This window comes from Heptranchias perlo, chromosome 18 (genome assembly GCF_035084215.1).
Source record: "Heptranchias perlo isolate sHepPer1 chromosome 18, sHepPer1.hap1, whole genome shotgun sequence".
Taxonomy (NCBI): Eukaryota; Metazoa; Chordata; class Chondrichthyes; order Hexanchiformes; family Hexanchidae; genus Heptranchias; species Heptranchias perlo.
In genome coordinates this window covers 25,849,646-25,870,096 of record NC_090342.1, presented here as the reverse complement: position 1 = coordinate 25,870,096, position 20,451 = coordinate 25,849,646, and the positions used below count along the sequence as shown (strand labels likewise).

Genomic DNA, 20,451 nt, shown 5'->3' with positions numbered 1-20,451 from the left:
GTGGGGAAGGAGGCCCCCAAATATGCAGGGGAGGAAGCAACATGGCAGCATCTCACGGAAACAGTCAACATGGTGTCAACAACTTCGAGGACACGGAGGGAGATCTGGAAAAAGTTTCGCAACTTAAAAAAGCACAAAGGTAAGGCATGAATATTGCTGTAAATTAGCAGTACAGGATACATATAAAGGAAAGTAGTAGTTAGAAATACATGCAAAAATTACCACTGACACATGGAAATGTTAGCAAGAATGTAATAAGTAAGGTAGAAGTGAAAATTGCAGGGTTATCCAAATTACATTATACATGACATGATGAGAGAGAGAGAGACTATGCTGCATGATAGAATTTTCTTTTTAAAAATTATTTCAATTTTACTATATTTTACCCTCAAATTCTTCAATTGTGCAGAAAAGAAAGTGTCCTTGAGGGACAAAATAGTATCAACATTGAGGGCAGTGCTGGCCTCCACTAGTAGCGCATTTTGATGGTTGTCCTTGCCTTTATGGACCAAGTGGTACACTTTAGTCACAGCCTCCCTGAGTGAGTGTGAGGCTCCTCATTCACTACTTTACTATGTCCAAATTGCTGCCTCTGTCGTGGTACACCTGCTGCCTGAGTTAGTACCTGTTCTAGGTTGTGCACCTGTTATACTTTCTGCATTCCCAGCCTGCTTTCCCCTCCACCTCTTCTACATGATGCCTGCCAATGACTGCTACATTCATGCTCTCTGACAAAAAGATTCTGAGCTCAATTCACTTGTCACTGCTGTGCTGATGCTTCAAAATCTGACCTGAAAGAAAATGCTCACTTTTCAATTTGAGCGTGTAGCTGCAGAATGCTTCACAAGTTCATCATTAATAACCTGAACAAGGTCTTAATGAGCAAAAATCTGATTTTTGATCCAACTTATCACTTGTGTTCATTAATTTAGAGATAAGAAACCTCGCAGCAGAACTAAATGTTGATGAATAAGTCAGTAATGCTTCCTTCCAATATTATGCCCTTTTTTTTATTTACATCTACTTTTATTGTTAAAACTGGCAGAGAAGAAATGATTTCCCCAGGTGATTTATCCCAGTAAATCACTGTCCCTATTCATAGTATCATAGTAAGTACAGCACAGGAGGAGGCCATTTGGCCCATCCTGCCTGTGCCTGGCTCTTTGAAAGAGCTATCCAATTAGTGCCATTCCCCTGCTCTTTCCCCATAGCCCTGTAATTTTTTTCCCTTCAAGTATTTATCCAATTCCCTTTTGAAAGTTATTATTGAATCTACTTCCATCATCCTTTCAGGTCATTCATCCTTGCATTCCAGATCAATAAAACTCGCTGTGTAAAAAAATGTTTCCTCATGTCGCCTCTGGTTCTTTTGTCAATCACCTTAAATCTGTGTCCTTTGGTTACTGACCCTTCTGCCACTGGAAACAGTTTCTGTCCAAACCGTTCATGATTTTGAACACCTCTATCAAACCTACCCTTAACTTTCTCTGTTCTAAGGAGAACAACCCCAGCTTCTCCAGTCTCTCCACATAACTGACGTCCCTCCAAATAACCGACGTCCCTCCAAATAACCGACGTCCCTCCAAATAACCGACGTCCCTCCACATAACCGACGTCCCTCCACATAACCGACGTCCCTCCACATAACTGACATCCCTCATCCCTGGCACCATTCTAGTAAATCTCTTCTGCACCCTGTCTAAGGCCTTGACATCCTTCCAAAGGTCTGGTGCCCAGAATTGAACACAATATTCCAGCTGAGGACTGACCAGTTTATTATGTTTAGCATAACTTCCTTGCTTTTGTACTCTATGATGTAAATTGTAATCCCCAAGAACGGGTGGATTGATGTCGGAGTGGGACTGCATCCTGGCTCCAACATGCCAACTTCCGGGTTTGACCCAGATGTGATTGGGTGCAAATGCGCTTCTGAAACCCGGAAGGTGGGACGATATTTAAAGGACCAGTTCAGGTATTTACAGTCCTTAAAGCTGTAAACTGTTTGTGTATTCATGTACACAAGCCATTTTAACTGCTTATGAACTTGTTTTCCATGGCCTCTGAAACACACCATGGAAGCGGAGGCGAATTGCAGCTGGCCGTCATTTGGACTTTTGAAACCAGCAATTGACGCATGTTAGGAAAAGGTGAGTTTTTGCAGCAAGGCGATTAGTTCTCTCAGACAAACCTTTGGCTGGGAGTTCTTTGTGTTTAGACTGAGATTTCTTTGTTAATGCTCAGAATTCTTGTGTTCACATGTATTTACCTACATTTTGGACCCCCTCAAACTGACAACAACAGGATGTGGGGGTACAATGGATTTATTCTACAGTACACCTGAGGAGGAGGGACATCATCCGGGGCAGGCACAGCAGCAGTTCTGGGAGTTGCAGCTCCACAAGACAGAGGTGCGCCACAAGGACCTGCAGAAGAGCAGAGAGGGGACAATCGGAGGGGCCAACGTCGCAGGAGGCACTACCCTCATGAGAGGGTCTACAGGCAGAGGCTGAGCTTTCTGGACCTCTCTGAGGAGCAGTGCCCACACCGATTCAGATTGAGTCGCCAGGTGGTCGCAGACATCTGCAGGCTCCTTCATGCAGAGCTGTTCCCGGTTGGGCCTGGTGACCATGCATTGCTCGTTGCAGTTAAAGTCACCACTGGTCTCAATTTCTTCACCTCCGGATCCTCCCAGGGCACCACAGGTGACATCACCAGGGTCTCTCAGCCGTCTGCACATAAGTGTACATGACAGGTGACGGATAGCTTGTTTGCCAGGGCATCCAACTACATCAACCCCTGCTGCGACGACATCAGCCAGACTGAGAGGGCAGGGTTTTCCACTCTCTGGCTGGCTTCCTACAGGTGCAGGACGCAATTGATTGCACACACGTAGCAATCCAAGGACCTGCAGATGAGTCAGGACTGTTCATAAACTGAAAGGGATATCACTCCATCAATGCGAAGTTGGTTTGCAACCACTGGAAGAGGTTTCTGCAGGTGTGTGCTAAACTCCCTGGCAGCAGCCATAATTCCTTCATTTTTCCCAAGCCCAACATCCCAGCCCTCTTCCACACACAAGTCAGACTTCAGGGCTGGCTGCTTGGAGACAAGGGGTACCCACTACGGACATAGCTCATGACACCTCTGAGACACCCCACCAACGAGGAACAGCAGTGGTACAACAATAGTAATATTGCCACCAGGTCTGTCATTGAACAAGCCATTGGAAGATGCGCTTCAGATGTCTGGATCGATTTGGGGGATCCCTTCAGTACTCACCAGCGAGGGTGCGTAGAATAAAAGTCGTGTGCTGCGTTCTACCCATCACTCAACAGAGAGGGTTACAGGTGGAGGAGCTCCCATATGCTCATGAAGCATCCGCATCTGCCAGCAACATTTAAGAAGATGAGGAGGAGGACGACGACAGTGGGCAAACCGTTGGCAGAGTAGCGGCACACATGGCTGCCTGTGGTGCCAGGGAGTGTTTCATATCTGATAGATTCTCATAAGGAGAAATAAAAAAGAAATGAAAATCATGACATTTAGTCATACACCCTTGTGCATACCCTTGGTGATTACAAAACCTTTGCTTTCCTACTGCTTCTACATGGTACGTCCCCTGTGGCTTGAGCAGAGGTAGTGGGAAGTTTGCTCAGGTCCCTGCTCTGACTGCTGAGGTGCTTTCAGCCTATGCCCTCTGGGTTTTGGAGCTCGTGAGGGCCCCACCATGGACTGCTCCACCTCTACCCGTGCAGGGCAGATGCGGCCATCAGGAGAGGAGGCAGCATTGCGGGTACTGATTGGGGGGGTGGTGGGGGGCAACGGGTGAGACATGGGAGCGCTTTGAGTGGAGTCCCCATTTTCATGTCCCCTTTTGCCTTGCCCCCTTTTGCCTTGCCCACTTTTGGTATCATCCCTCTCCAGGGCCACGGCCACAGCCACATCACTCCTACCACTCTGCTGATCAACAGCTTGGAGATCATCTGTGATGCCTTGTAAGGCCACTGCTAAAGTATCCAATACGGCGGCAGGATAGTCGGCACCGTGAATCCACACGGCCATTGTCAGGGCCTGAATGGACTCATTTGTGAGCTGTGCTTGAAGCTCAATAGAGGCTGCCATTCTGTCCATCGCAGACATTCTGTCCATTCCACACTTAGCTCGCCACCATTCCACTAATGCTGGAGGTGGATTCCTCCATCCTCTCTGCTATTGTGGAGAGTGGGCATGGCATGTCTTCCAGTACCTCGCAAAGGTGCATCTGTACCTCTATCATTCTCCTTCTCAATGATTGCCCCCAGGGTTCAGCATCTGCATCCAGTTAAGCAGAGCTTGGAGAAGAGTGAACCCCCCAACGCAGACTCTCCACAGCTGCCCCTGCCACCACTGTCTGCTCATGCTTACTTGTGAGTGGTGAATCACCAGGTGACAACCCAACTAACTGTCTAATAGGACCCACCGAGGTGTGAGAATCTGAACTGGTGCATGGCTCGATATGATGTGACGGTGTGCCGTCAGAGGCAGGGAGCTCCTCTGAGGAATCGCCCTCATCCAGGTCGTCTGCTGCTTCAGCAATCCTTGGAGGCCCTAGAAGAGAAAACACACCAATATTAAGAATCATCACAGGAGTTAAGTTGTGATTAGCATACTGAGGTGTGCAACAGGTCAATCATCGATTACATCAATTCATGATGTGTATGAGGGATGTTAAAGTTCTGTCATCAGATGTTTGCAGGGTGCCAGTCTCGTCATCTCCGACAGCCAGGCATTAAATCGCACGGCTGAGATCCAATGCCGCCTCCTCCGCATCGGTCAGGGCCATTGTTTGTGGTGGTGGCCCCCCTCCAGTCCTTGTCCTCTCATTTGCATTTTACACTCTCTTTTCCTACAAGGGGGGAAAGAACAGATGTGTGAGTAATTGAGGGTGACGGGGTCACCTGATGGATGCATTGCTCTGGGTGAGGCTGTCCATGAAAGAGATGCATCAGAGGATGAGTATCAGACAGATTGATCACATTGCATCAGGATTGGGTGAGTGGGAGTGGAGGGTTCACAAATGGGGAGGTGAGGAAGTGCACAGAAAGTGAAGGTAAGTTGATACTGAGCCTTAAGTGGGTGTGAGGAGTGTGATGGAATAGGCCTGGCAGGACAGAGTGCTGGGGTGGGGGGGTGACGTGCACCACAGGATGTAGGTGAATCAGTAATTGTACTCACTTTTCATGACCTGGTTAGGTCTTTGAAGCGCTTCCTGCATTGCACCCACGTACTTGAGACAGTGGTCCTGCTGCTCACCTCCTCTGCCAACTCGAGCCATACTTTCTTGGTGGCAGAGGCAGGGCACTTCCTCCTGTCAGCCGGGTGCAATGTATCCCTCCTGCTCCTCAGACTGGTGAGTAGCAGCTCCAGCGAAGAGTCACTGAACCGGGGTGCTGGCAACATCCTTTGTTGCTCCATTTGGCACAATTCCTCCTTTCTCCCTCAAAATCCATGGTTGCAGTAGCCCTTTAAATAATTCAGGTCCTAGCACGTCATTCGGGTGCGCAGTGCACCCGCTGCGCAGCATGGAGACGCGAAAGCCGGAAGTCACAATAAGGGCCTTCAATTGAGTTGCGATGGCTCGAGAAAACACACAGAAAGTTTTTCCGGGTTTCTCGCGCGTGTTGACCGCCCCCCTGCCCCCCCCCCCCCCCCGCTAAGTACCCGCCGGTATCTTCAAATTTACCCCAATGCCTCTATTAATAAAGCCTAGGATCCCATATGCTTTTTTAACAGCCTGCTCAACTTGTCCTGCCACCTTCAAAGATTTGTGTACGTACACCCCCAGGTATCTCTGTTCCTGCACCCCCTTTAAAATTGTACCATTTAGTTTATATTGTCTCTCCTCATTCTTCTTACCAAAATGCATTACTTCACAGTTCTCTGCGTTAAATGTCATCTGCCATGTGTCTGCCTGTTTTACCAGTCTGTCTATGTCCTCCTGAAGTCTGTTACTATCCTTCACATTGTTTACTACATTTCCAAGTTTCGTGTCATCTGCAAACTTTGAAATTATACCCTCTGTACCCAAGTCCAGGTCATTAATATATATCAAAAAGAGCAATGGTCCTAATATTGACCTCTGGGGAACACCACTGTATACTTCCCTCCAGTCTGAAAAACAACCGTTCACCACCACTGCTTTCTGTCCCCTATTTTTTATCTTATTTATACAAGACATATATGTGATGTTAAAAACTAGTTAAAATTGGAGTTTTCAAAATGAGTATATGCTTATTTGTAAACCTGTGGATGGTAAAATGTAAATAATATCCAGTCATACAGTTGAGTTTCTGTGTGTCTGCTGAGCATGGAGAAGTGAAAGGTAGCGGTAAATAAGGAGCAATGAATGAGGACCAGTTTACAGATGGAAAGCTGGGGACATTCCATTCAAAGTTTTTTTTGGAGCAAAAACAATGTTCTGGTTGCTGAGAGAATGGACTTGGAGGCATTGGTAATATTTGTTCCTTCCACATGTCCAGTTATAGTAGAAATCTTGCACTGATTCTATGAATAGTGCTGGCAACAAAAAAAAAGAAAAAAATCATGGCTAAATCTGCATAAAACCAAATGCTACAAGTTTCATTGTACTGGAGTTTCTTTGTTTATCTCATTTTTTGACTCTAGGACTGATTTTCTGATGCAGAGCAAGTTTAGCGCTTATCTACAGCTTGCCAGGCCAACCTCACAGATTGTCTTGAGGTCACTCCATATCAACCATTTTGGACCTGGCACTGGAAGTTTGCCAAAGGGACAGGGAATTTCACACTTCATCAGTCATTAAAAGGTTGTAGCCAACATTTAGAGGAATATAGCCATTTAAAGGTAAAAGACTGTATTTGGGGTTAAAAATGGTTTCAAACTTCCCAAAGGTTCAAGATATTTAAATGTATTAAATAAGTATCTTGTCATGCAAGCTCTGTTTCAAGGGAGTTAGCATTCTAACATTTGCCTCTTTTATATTATAGGCCTGGACAATCAGCCTGGCATCACTGCCAATAGTGCGGAACAAGACAGCATCTCACGGCACCCGGCATCCAAATCACCAACACTTGCATCCCAGAGGATGCAGTTAGTGAGTTTGAGGATGTAGCCTCAGATGAATCATAATGTACCTGTAAGGAAGGCCAAGTGGTGGTGGTAGAAGAAGCGCACAGATAGTCATATAACTGCCATCAATGACCCTTCTACTTTTGGGAAATCCAACAGACTGGTGACATTAGGCATCTGTGTAATACCACTATTAAGTATGAGAGGAAAGGAAGTGTTAGTTATGCTGACCAATGCATCAGTCACCTGCTTGTTCCACATTAGTTCTCACTGCGTTTGATTCCTATGCTAGCCTAGATGGAAGTCAAGACGGAAAAATTAAGGGAGGAGGTGACCTTGACAGTCACTGCCATTCCAGTTCCTATGATGTAGCATGGCTATAGGTATGTGTGCAGTGAATAGAAAAGCTCTATGTTCCTCCCTACTGATGTGCAGCCTGCAGAGTCAGTTCCTCTTAGTTACTGCCAAGGAGAACTGTCAGGGCTTACAGATACGGTTGATGGCTTAATGGCTGGTGTAGGCAGTCTGGCTGCGATGCCTTCTTTCACCTTGTATCATTTCAACCATGTATTTGGACACTTCAAAACCAACCGCCATCAATGACTTTCCGACTGCTATGGGACTCTGTAGCCTGCATGCAGATACCTTGTCGTTCCCTGAAATCCTCTAAAAGTTTGATTGAAGGACTCCTTTCTAATGGCCCTCTCTTTTTCCATATTTGGTTCTTGCAGATGCTTCAATTACAGATAGCTATCCATTGAATTAACAGACAGTATAGATTTATCCACATAATATAGTTAAAGAAACACAGTGAAGAAAATTCATAATATGGTCCAAAAAAGTACTAAAAATGTACTGTAAAGCTGGAATTTTTTTTTAATGATAAAGTCTCTGCCCCTTTAGGAGCTCCATAGTATATAGAGCTTCCCTCAGGCCTGGTTCAGATTAGTGAAAAGAGTGCCCAACACCATCCCGTCCTAAGCAGGTGAAGAATCATTCTGTGCTTCATTTAAAAGTAGCATCATATTTGAATTAAACTGTCATCCATTTTGGGCAGGAACACTATAGGCCACTCGTAAGTTGTACTCGGCACTAGAGTGATGACGATTCAGCTATATAAATCTGCACCTGTTTTATCGGCCCCTTATCTGCTTCCATGTGGCCGGCCATGATATGCAGAAAATACACCCTTCCGAATTGCTGTTTTTGTCTGTATTCTTTGAGTTATTTGGTTTCTCACTCTTCCCAACATCCATGTGTTTTTCAGCCCTTTGATCTGTCAGTGGCTTGCATACGGCTCAGGAAGGCCTAAAGCATAAGACACGTGGGAATTGTAGTATGCACTATTAATGTCCAGTAGCCTCTGCACTCCAATTTGCACCGTTTGGGAACATTTTTAACTCCGTGATCAAGAATTTTAAAATTTGATTGTGATAATATGCCATTTTAAATTGAGCTTGTAGGGACTGGGATAACCCAAAAAGTTCCAGAGTTAGAAATTAAGATAAGAATGGAGGTGGAAAGTTATTCTGGTGAGAATAGGCCTGAAAAATTTATTGTGTATATATAAGGTTTGAGTCGTTAAAAGTTAATTGACGAGATAATAGATGCAAAGAAACTTAAAGAAAAAGTGGCAATTTCATTTGATTTAGAAAAAAACAAGATAAGACTGTGTGTGTTATGTTTCACTGTAAAAAAAGAGAACTTTTAAAAAATGTTTAATAGGGATGTGGATTAAAAATAAAGTTGCTAAGAATTTAGGCAGTGAAATATATGAGAGAGATTGGGATCATTTAAATTAATTTGGAAGTGAATGTTGGCTGAACAATTAATCAATTCTATTACTGCTAAAGTCCCTGTGTCCATTGAAATCATGCTGGTTATTCTTGCATTCTGCTTGACAATCTTGTTACAATCTTCAAAACAATCACAAAGTTAGTCAGATAAACATTACTTTCAAAATTTGAACATGGAACATATGCTTTAAATTTGAAATTTTATCTAAGTATCTAAGTGATCACTATCAGCAGCCAGTGTGGTGAAATTATCCTGTTACTGGATAATGCTTGTAACACATTTTTTTTATAACAGATTACTACAATTGTCCAGTAAGTGTAAAATGTAAAACCATTTTTATCTTGTTCTGGCAATTAGGGAGTTGAAAAATAATAAGTACTACTTATAGCCTGGACTTTTCCTCTAAAGCTGCAATACTCCATAGTTACTCTTTCAATGTAATGGCATGAACTAAAGATAGCGACCAAACTCGAACTTTTTCCAAACTCGATTGATTGTAGTATATATTTTGTATAGTAATTTGCCTTTTCTGTTCCTGCCAGTCAGTGTTAGGGACTCAAAAGTCCGCCGGCTGATCCCTCCAGCAAGAAGACTGGTCCATTTTGAGGGCAGGGTCCCTCCTGGCCCCACAAAAATAATTTTAGACTTAACTTTGCGGGCCTCTTCCTCTTGACCGCCATGTTTTACTGAGCGGAACATCTGTGTCGTGCGCTTCACCCAGTAGGCCCTCATAACTGCATTGGGGTCCTGTGTACATCATAGGACCCTGATCTGTATAGATTAATGAAACTCCTGCCTGTTTCAGCCAGACATCTGGGCTGCCCAGTGGAAGGGCCAAGTTAAAATGGTGGCAAATCGGGAACAGGGCAGTAAGTCGATCACCTCAAATTTAACTCTGCTACCACCCCATTTCCACCGGACGGAGGGAATTAACATCTTCCCTCGTGTTAAATTTGGAAATGCATATTTCACAATTTGCTTTTTCAAGCTTGACCTCGTACATTGAACAATGGAACTATTGGGCAGTATAGTTGAATGCAGATCTCTGTATTCAGTGAGGGTTTATACTGCTAATGGCTGACTGCATCTGTTTTACATGTAAGCATTGAGGGTGAAACCCAGTCAATATCAAAGCTAATATACAAAATGTACAGTGGGCTTATTGTATATGAATTTGAAGTGAATAATAATTCGAATGTGGTTAGCTACATGCATAATTTGTGCAGGAAGTGGCATGAGGCAACAGGAGTCTATGTGCAGAAACCTATTCTGCTCAAACTGAACTAAAAACATAATTGGGTTAATTAGTACACCACCCAGTTTTAGTAAATTTATAAGGCCAAAATGGTAATAAAATTTAGTAGAAGCATTTTCAATCCAGGAAAAATATTGTTGAACATTTTATCATAATTCCACTGTTAAAATAAAATGAAACTTGGAAAAAGAAAAACTGAAATAATAACTTTGGAAAAAGTTTTAGAATTCTACCTTTACTAAGGAAAACAGATGATTGTAATTTTGATTTTCCCAGGCCCATTTTTAATTTTATTTCTTTTGTGATTATGACCTGCCTCTGATGAATATAAACCAACACCGTAAAAACTGTAATCTATTTTATTGTCAAGTTATGTGCAGTACAATATCCCTATTGGTAGGAGACCAGCTGTGCGTCATTTTAGTTGTGCTAACATCATATGCAAGAAATGCAATGATATTTTAATAATGTAACAATGCATTTTAATATGAATTGAATTGTTTGCCACAGTGTAGGATATAGAAACAAAAAGGGTTTGACAAACAGTCTAGATTGTTCATCTTTAAGCAAATTACATGATTGCTCATATTAGAAATGTATGTAGTTATAAGATACAAATTGAGAAATCACTGCTGCTGATATTAGTGGAGGAAAGCATAATGTGCTCATTCGATATTCCTAGGTTTACTATTTTAATGGTGGCATTAACCCATTTGTCCACTCATGTTGCCAGAGGTAATTTCCAAGCTATTAATTTTCACAAATATCCTTGAGCTGTGATTGAAGTAGATGACTAACTGTCTGATTTCCCAGCCCATTGGTGCCTAAAGTGAGTCAGTTTTATACTTTAAATTTAAACATGGAGTAGTCACAAAGTGTTCTTTTAAAATAAAATCAGTATTAGAGCCTCTGATAATAAATGCCTGGGCTGTGGATCCTATGATAGTAAACATCTAAGCCATGATGCATTTACTTTTGTACCTTTTGTGTGTTCATGTGCCATCTTACTTCATGCAAAGGATGAGCATGTGACTTAATCGCTTCTGTGAATCCATTTCCCTTCAACAATGTTTCAGACCAGTGCCAGGGAAGAATGCCTTCTCACGGTGCCCAGTGCAATCCTTGAAATTCTGTATGGTATAAATGATGAAAAAACAATTTCACGCAATTTAAAGTGCTGTGTTGATTCATAATTTTGAAAAATAGCTCAGATAAATATATGGTTTGGAATAAGGTTAAGGGTTATAAAGCTAAGCACTGATACAGATGATTAAATGTTGTATAGAACAGGATGAACTGATGAAAATGTCATGCCAAGGAAGGCAACAGGTCAAGGATCTATAATGTAAGATGTAAGGTATAATGGGCAGTTTGGAGTTTGGCTTGATTTGTTGGGAGAGCATCAAAATACTTTGCAAAGCTTTTTGTGAGGAGATCAAACGGGTTGCATGAATCTGAAAGAGTGGATTGCATGTAATTTGTGGAAGGAACGAGCTTAATAAAAATGCATTTTTGCCTTTCTTTCTCTGATTTTCTTGATTCTTGTACCAGCCAAGCACAAGATTTCCTGCTTGCCTCTTCTTAGTTTTAAAGGAATACACCAAAGAAAGCTTGCAAAAATCTTATTTGTTAGCTTCAACCCAATATTAAAAGTTCATCAGGTCTTCCATCTGTCCTCCTATGCTTATTTTCCTGGTGGTCCTAAAATAAAATGTTTTAACATACCGTCTCATGAAAAAGAGCAGTCCACTTGAAGGGCAGTATACAGTTAAAGCTTTATACAACTCAGTGTCAAAGGTAGGTGAGTGAGGACTCAATCAAGCATTTAATTACTGTATGTAAAATTTGAGAATAGTAATACAATAAGCACAGGAAGATTGTAATCAAATAATCATAGAATCTTGCAACACAGAAGAAGGCCATTCGGCCCATGGTGCCTGTTGCGGCTCTTTGAAAGAGCTATCCAATTAGTCCCACTCCAATTCGCTATCACCTGTTTTACACTATTACGCAAAGTCAAAATGACCCCCATTGGCAGTTATTATCTTCATCGCACAAACAAATCTTTTATCTTGTGTTTGGATATGGTGCGGTATATTTTGACTTTTGGGTGGCCAACCAGCTGCCCATTCTGGCAGCGAAGTGACCCCCGTGATTTTAAGGCTCCGGCCTCATTTGCATTCGCCAGGCAAGCTGAGGGTGCCAACCAGGCATTCTGATGCAGCTCGAACGATTCAGCACAGAAAAACTGGCCGAAGCTGCCGCCAGGTAGGTAAATCAGGTGGGGGTTCCAAGATGGCAGCGGCCCAGATTTTTTTATAGTCATAGGACCCTGATTTCCATCTAAAAGGGGTCAATCGCCCGGATCAGGTGGGCACATTGGACACCTGTCGATAGGCCCCTTTTAAAATGGCGCCAGCCGCATCGCCAGTGTTAATGGGGTGGTAAGGCTACTGACCCTATTTTGAGGTCATTACTTTCCCGTTAAGGCCAGGTGAGGACACTCAAAATTGACCCCGGTGAGTGCAGAGTTCATTTTAGCAGTGTGTTGAGCACAATAGTTTATTGTGAGTTTAGGTTGTCTGTGTCTGCCTAGTTGCTGTCTTCGCTGATTCATTTTGTAATGAAAATTGCCACTTTCCCAGTGGTTAAGCATGAGAGTCATGGTAGTAGCAATGAAAATGAGGGTCAAAATCAGAGCTAGTTCATGTTTCAAATGCACATTAATTATTCTGTTCTCAGGATACAAAAATTACAGAGCTAATTATTATATGTGGAAAAGAAAAAGAACGGTTGGTGGATTTTACTTTTAGTATGTGGACCAGCATTGGTGTCTGTTATGTTCCAAAAGCTGCTTCTATATTGAACATATTTTTAGTAAAACTGGTAATATACACTTGCTTCAGAGATGCAAGTACCAGAACATGTTCAGGATCTGATTTTTATAATAATCAACTTATAATTGTTCAAGTATTTATCACAACACTGCATTCTGTAGAGAATCCACAGCAATAACCCAGGCACCTCACATCTGCTGCCTGGGCAGCTTTATTCATTGCTGACGCCATAACAGATTATCAAACTGGTGTCCTTTTTTAAACAGTAATAGTTAAACAGTATGCTGGTATGGAGAATATGCCAAGGTAGGAGGTAGGGAAGGCAGGCACAGTATAGTTGCTAACAGAAGCAACTTGCATTGTGCCAGAAAGTGGGCAGGGCCAGGTTACCCTTTCCCTGCGGAAAAGGAGTGGTCTGCTTGGCAGATAAGCAGAGTGGTTTGCAGATGTTGAGGATTTTCATTTCTTGCCCGTCATAGAAAAGATGCTGGAAGGACTGGTAATGTGTAAGATTCTTGGGGACTTCAGGAGAAAATGTCTTGTATTAAGGCCTGGACATCTTAATCCACATAGTACACAGTCCACTTTTCTCCCTAAGCAAGACCATAACAGTCACATGTAACTGTTGTCTGCCTAATTGTTTTTATATATATATCCATTACTGACCTCTGTGACCCTTTCCCTTCTCCCCTCCCCCTAAATTGGTTCTATCCATGACACAATGGACTAAGGTATAATGAGCAGAAAGGCCAGCCTTGTATCCATTGCAGCAAGTGGTGGGGAAGGGGGAGTTCAGAATTCAATTCTAAATTCTGCCTAATGCAGGCTTTTTAATTGCAGAAAATGTAATAGATAATATTTTGGGAGATTAACATAATCAAAACTTCTTTGGGGAAATAGTTGTCTGGTTGCTTTATTTTTAATGAGATTCAGAAAATCTGAATTTTGAGATCTGAGTTCTTATTGCAACTCCAATCCTCCTTTTATTCATCTGATGTAAATTGTTAAGAAATGCAGTAATTTTGTGCGATTCAATGTCTTGAAAATAACAAAATCAGTTTACTGGGGAAAAATGTACACTGATGCAAATGTTTTGAAATCTTATCCAATATAAATCAACTATAGAGCAAGGTGCAAAATGAGAAACATGGAAAAATTCTTGCCTTGCAATATATTTCAACATGGTACAAATAGTATAATAGTCCAGAATTAATCAATGTAAAAGGAATAGTTAATGTAAAGTTAAAAGAAAGATAGAGAATTCTGTTGTTCTGGATTTGTTTTGTAGTGGGAAGTAGAACTACTGTGCAAGTTTTTCCATTAATAGATGGAAAATTATGGACAGGAGATTATGGGCTGTGTCTTTGCAATTTTTCAGTATGTGCTCGCATTGGGCGATCCTTCTCTGGGAGTGCGGAAGCAGAAAAAGTGTCAGATTTTTCCATTTTGGTGTTTGCTTAGATTTTAAAACATAATTTTGATCTCTTCAAAAACTTGTTCCTCTCCAAAGCAGGTGAAACATCTACTGAAGCCATTAGCTTTGCTTCTTATACAACCACAACTGAAAACACCAATAAAATCCTTAGTGCAGTTTTGCTTTAGTGGTTTTCCCTCTTGTTACCTAAATGAAGATCATGGGAAAACAATGTCAGGTCCACTTGCACATATATTATTTTGGCACAGGAAAATAATGTTGCAATTTGTTTTTTTTAACTAGATAAGTATTTCTCCAGGTTTTCTAAAGCTTTGAAAAATACAAATAGAATTGTAGGTCATGTGCTATCAGTGACAGGAATTATAGCATTCCTTTGTGCATTGTCAAGAAACTGTGACATGAAGACTAGGTTATGGTAAGCACGTGAATTAACTAAAGTTCAAAAAGGTGAGTTCAGATGACTGATTCAAAATATCTTGTCAACTTTTGTTTAAAACATGAATATGCTAGGATACTTATAGAAGCTTATTCATTAAGGCTTTTGTAGATTCATAAACTTGTGTCTTTTATCAAATTTTGCAGAAACACTCACCCATGCCTTTGTCACATGTAGACTCGACTATTACAATCCTCTCCTGGCTGGTTTCCCATCTTCCGCCCTCTATAAACTTCAGTTCATCCAAAACTCTGCTGCCCATAATCCTATCCCGCAACAAGTCCCACCCACCCATCATCCCTGTCCTTGTGACCTACACTGGCTCCCAGCTCTCCACTGCCTCACATTTTAATTCTTACCCTCATGGCTTTGCCCCACCCTATATCTGTAACCTTTTCCAGTCCTATAAACTCCTTGAACTCTCCATTCCTCTGACTCTGGCCTTAATCGCCTCGGCCCCACGCTCTGGAACTTTCTCCCTAAACTCCTTTGCCTCTCCATCTCCCTCTCCTTCATTAAGACATTCCTTAAAATCCATCTCCTGTGCCTCATCATTTTTTTGATTACACTAATGTAAAGGACCTTGGGCCATTTTTCTTTGTTAAGGGTTCTCTCTAAATGCAAGTTGTTGTTGTAAATCATCTGCAAAAGCTGTTAGCTGATCAGAATTGTAGAAATTGCACATTGCTACTGAGAATTTGCTTTATGCCATTATTGCATATTCAAAATAGAGGTATGAAACTGCTATCATTGCTGATTACCAACCTTAATCATAGAGTATGTATCACCATAATTCCTTTTTGTTGAGATAATTTACAAAAAAATATTAACATTGGTATGTTTTGCTTTCATCTACCTTTCTGTTAATTTTTAAAAATATATTTTTATTGAAATAATGAGAGCTGATGGTATCAAAGGAACTAGCTTAGAGAAGTTACTGAGCACAGCACTGTCAAGGAGTTGAATTAAAATCAATAGTGATGCAGCCACTAACCTGGAGTGCTTCAGCTTCAGTTGTGAATGTAATTTCAGGTTCCTAATACTGTCATGCTCAGTAACTCCTCCATCCCAGTTCCTCCAGGGTCAAGTAACAACATGCACTTTCTTCTTTAATATATTTACATGACAGCTGAGAGATATGAACCAAGTGTCTATTCCTCCTCAGGAGCTGCTGAGGCTTTTGCAGGACCACATATCCAAATCATTAAAAAGTGTAGGGATGGACCAATTTCATAAACTCATGGGTGTGAGTCCAATGTTACCAGAAATTACAATCTGCCTGTTGGCCACCTCCTTTCCTCTTGGCCAGATGACCCTCCCATGGGGGCTATAGTTTTTGATAATCTGGCACCTTTTTTCTTCTTGTCTTGCTTTTGATTGTTGCACTTTAATGTCACTGATTGACCTCCTTTTGTCAATACTTTATTTTTCAATAACTTCTTATGTCTTTGTTTCTTGTTGATTTTATAGTTTAAAAAGCTGGAAGGATCCTATATAATTGTTTTAAATAGGCACAAAAATAGACGCCATATTGCAAAAAAATGTTTTTCTAAACTCAACAAAGGAAGATAATTTACCAAATCCACCATACCAAATGCGCCATGTAATTTGAAGTTCTTACAAAATCATGATTTATGTTGTTTGTGATTTAACTGTTCAGGGTGAGTAGGGATAATACAGTTCACTTACATTAAGTAAAAACAGAAAATACTGGAAACACTCGGCAGGTCAGTGAGCACTTTGGGTGTAACCCTCATGATAACCTGTCGTCTTCACAGATGCTGACTGACTTGTTGAGTGTTTCCAGCATTTTCTGTTTTTGTTTCAGATTTCCAGCATTTGCAGTTTTTTTGCTTTTTTACTTACATTAAATGTTTAATTATGGAGTAAAGAACCCAATATGCTGTAGATTCTGCTTAAAAGGTAAACTTTTAAGGATATTTTCTGCTGTGCATCAAAAGAACAAGTGTGCAACAGGCACATGTGGTTCACAGAATTGAGTGAGCAGGCCCATAACCCATTTTCTTTTGGGCTGCAATTCTGAATTTTGTTGCATAATGTGAGGTGAAGTGTTTGTGGCCATTTCATGCTTAGCCTCATTAAGGCCCCAAATATTTAAATGAGCACCGATCACAATTCCATGGCTTTTACATACGGTTTGCTCTTTTCATCATTTCCAAAGGGAGCAAGAGAAGCTTAATCTCTGAAGGAGCATTTAAAGTACCACAGAATTTATATATTTTTTGTTTTTATTAATATGTATTTTTGCAACAATTTTTAGGGGCCAATTTTTATTTGCCCCTTTCTCTTTGGGATTTCCTCCCTAAACTCCTCTGCCTCTCTGCCTTACTCCCCTCCTTTAAGACCATTTTAAAATCCATCTCTTTCTCCAAGCTTTCGGTTACCCCAACTAATTTCCCCTTCTTTGGCTCAATGTCTATTTTCCCCCCATACCTTGGTTAAATGCATTATATCAATGCAAATTTTTATTGTTGTGGTAAATTTGTTTTGAAAGTGCAATAAAGTCGAATACAGTGAGAATGATTCTGTGATTCTGTGCTAACAGCAGGTGAGCTGTACATGTGGGGAGCATAGGTCAGGGATAGGGCTACAGCATTATTGTCCAAATTCTTTGACCAATGCTTCTTACTGGGATCATAGAATCACTTCTTAGTATTTCATGGTTGAAATGGTATAAGATGAAGGAAAGTATGCCAGGGAAACCAGCATGCATCAGGCCATTTCTACAGACCTTGGCACATCTACCTGCCAATGACAACTTTCTTAGCTGGCTTCAAGTCAGAAAAGCTTTGCTATATGAAGAACACCTGCAATCAACTTATAACATAGGGACAGTACTGTTAGTGGTCAGCAAGGTTACCATGGCTAGACCTTTAGTTCATTCCTTGTTATCCCTCCAATACAGTTATGTATCAAACAGATGACTGATGCATTGGTCAACATGGCCAGCACTTTCATCTCCTTTCCCACTTAATAGAATAACATGACTACCTGATGTCACTTCATTACTGCATTTCCCAAAGCACAGAGGATTATTGATAACTCCCATGTGCCCAAACTGCAGCTCCTGCGTGACAGTAAGTGACTATAGTCGTGTTACAGTAGTTTGGTGTGTGATGTGTGAAGCCTATGGAAGAAGAGAGTGTAGAAAGCTATTCATTTGTACATTGTGTCTTGATTGTATATTCTGCTGAGACATTGGAATTCATAAGATGCAGTGGAAGCTGCAAGGTTTTGTCAAGACTTGCCATAGCTAAGCAATAAAAGTGGAACAGTTTGACAAGCAAAACTTTGTGACATGAAGTTTTGAACCATCGACATAATACACGGGACCAAATATGTTGCCAGATTCCTTATAATATAGTATTCTTCCATATCTGTTCTCATGTCCTGCAGGTACTGTGGGCAGCCTTGAGCTTGGCCACCACCTTTTGGCAGACATAGTTTATTGCCATCCTGTGGAGTGGGTGCCCTGGAGTGCCAAACAATGCAAGTGCCCTTCGCACCTACCTTGTGCAGCAGCATGTCTACCTAGCCAACCATCAAACAGTGGCTGAGTGCAATGCCAGTCCACCATAAGCCCACAGACTCTATTTCGTGCCTCCACATTGAGTTTTAGGTCCTTTTGTTCCCAGTTGTCAATTCTCCCCGTCCCCCCAATATAGTCTGCAAAAGCTGAAAACCTTTCAAAATCGTTTTTGAGCCTTTTTTTAAAAAAAAGTTCCAACCATTTTTGCCTTTAAGTAGTTGTGGCACATTAAGTTTGAGCTGTAGCCTTTTTAAGAGCTGCAGCCTTTTAAGAGCTGCATGCTTGCGAGATGTTTCTGTTCCCCTTCATCACAATTCCTGCACAAGCCCCAATTGGCACAAGGAACATATTTAAATTTCATTCAGGAGATGACCTCAAGGCATTTGGCAAGGCCAGCTGATCGCTCTGCCTGCACAACCCTCGGGCCTCCGGCCTCACATCTCATGCAACAGTCTTAGCAGTGTAAACTCCTTACAGACTGCTGAACAAGATCATTGATTCAATTGTAGCTTTTATACCAGTAGAACTTTAGTGAAGGATAAGCAGCAGTTTAAGTGTGTTTCTGGAGTGACTACAGTTTCTCCTTTTTTTTCTCTGACATTTCCTTCCAAGCAATGGGAGATAGCATTCCAGTAACACAGTCTCCAGCATTGTCAATGTTGCAGAGCTTTTGCTATGTCTTGGCTATACCCATCAACCAAAGCAAATAGAATATAAAGTATCATAGGTATTTTTGGCCATCTACTTGGGCCCAGTTTCAAGTTCAGACTTGTTTCATCTATGTTGATTTAAACAGTTTCAATGCCAAATATCATGAAGACCACATATCCCCATGAAACACTATGTGCTGACTAGTGCTATTTTCAAAATCTTAAAAATTAAGAAAATATATTGTAGAATTTCATACACAGCTTTAAATAGTTTATAAGTAATTACTTATTACTCAAAAAAAATCTTTGAGCAGTATAATTGATTCCTTTGCAGGACAAATGTTTAATCATTGTAGTACGAACAAACTGAACAAACAAGAAATTGAGGATTTCCAAGAATCTCTACAATTTTTTTTTCTAATCGCTGTACTGGAAACTTTAGAAAATATGTCATATAGTTCCAGGGAAGTTCAGCAGTGCACATTTTTCCAAACTTTTTTTTAGGAATCCGTTGCAATGTCATTATTTTAAACAGCTATGCAATTTAAATGTAGAAAAATGAAGTGGTGTGTTTGGAATGTAGTGAGGTGTGGTTGGAGGTCGGATGTTGTAGCTAAGGATGATTAATGAGGCATCTTAATTAAAGACCTTCTGCAATATCACTGAAACTTTCAATAGATCTGCAGAAACTTGTCTTGGTTTATAACAACAGAACTATTTCTCAGCTGTTGCAAATAACTAATTTTTAAAAATACCCCATTTCTTAAAGGAGAATGGCATTTTGTACTAAACAGTTGTCAAACTTGAGATTGCTACATGCTTTGATAACATCTTGTCCAATTATTTGTGTTTTCTGTCAAGGATAATTAAACCTAGAAATTGCAGTTGGTTGTATTAGCAGATGAACAACATAATTTGTCTGCTATTTTAGCCATTAACATTTGCATTAAAATAACAGACAAAAGAATGTCATATAAATGCATTACACATTCATCTGCTAGTATTGCCAGTGGTAATTTCTAGGCTATAAGGTTACAATCACTTGAAATATTTTTCCATGCTGAAATATCGTTTATCTCAAGCAGACAGATTATACATCTTGCACATTATGGTGAGCTGACTAGCAAACATTGATACCTGACAGATTCTTGTATCTGAAGTATTGCTTGAAGATGAAAGTGGCATTGGAATTGATCTGTCTAGCAGTATCAATGATTATAGGTGAGTAGCTCACAGGTTCTGTTCTGTCAAAAGGGGATAAAGTTGATTTTAAAAATTAGCACGATGCAGCGAGGAATATCCTAGGTTCAATTCCCAACCTTAATTGAGTTCGCTCATCTCAGCTAGTGCAGTGTAGGGGCACTAGTGGTAGTCAATGCCTTCAAGAGAGGAGAAGAGGGGAAAT

At 41.0% G+C, this 20,451-nt stretch overlaps 1 protein-coding gene across 5 annotated transcripts in view; it reads left to right on the top strand.

Annotated features, from left to right (window-relative positions):
• Nucleotides 1-20,451, top strand: part of foxp2 (forkhead box P2) — a 561,942-nt gene that overhangs the window by 439,018 nt on the left and 102,473 nt on the right. The window contains exon 1 of one of the 5 annotated variants that reach the window (XM_067999557.1): nt 2,070-2,147. The exons of the other annotated variants lie outside the window; for them this stretch is intronic. The gene's annotated coding sequence lies outside the window, so the exon portion shown is untranslated. Of the gene's footprint in view, nt 1-2,069; nt 2,148-20,451 lie in introns of those variants that run through there. 5 annotated transcript variants of the gene reach the window in all.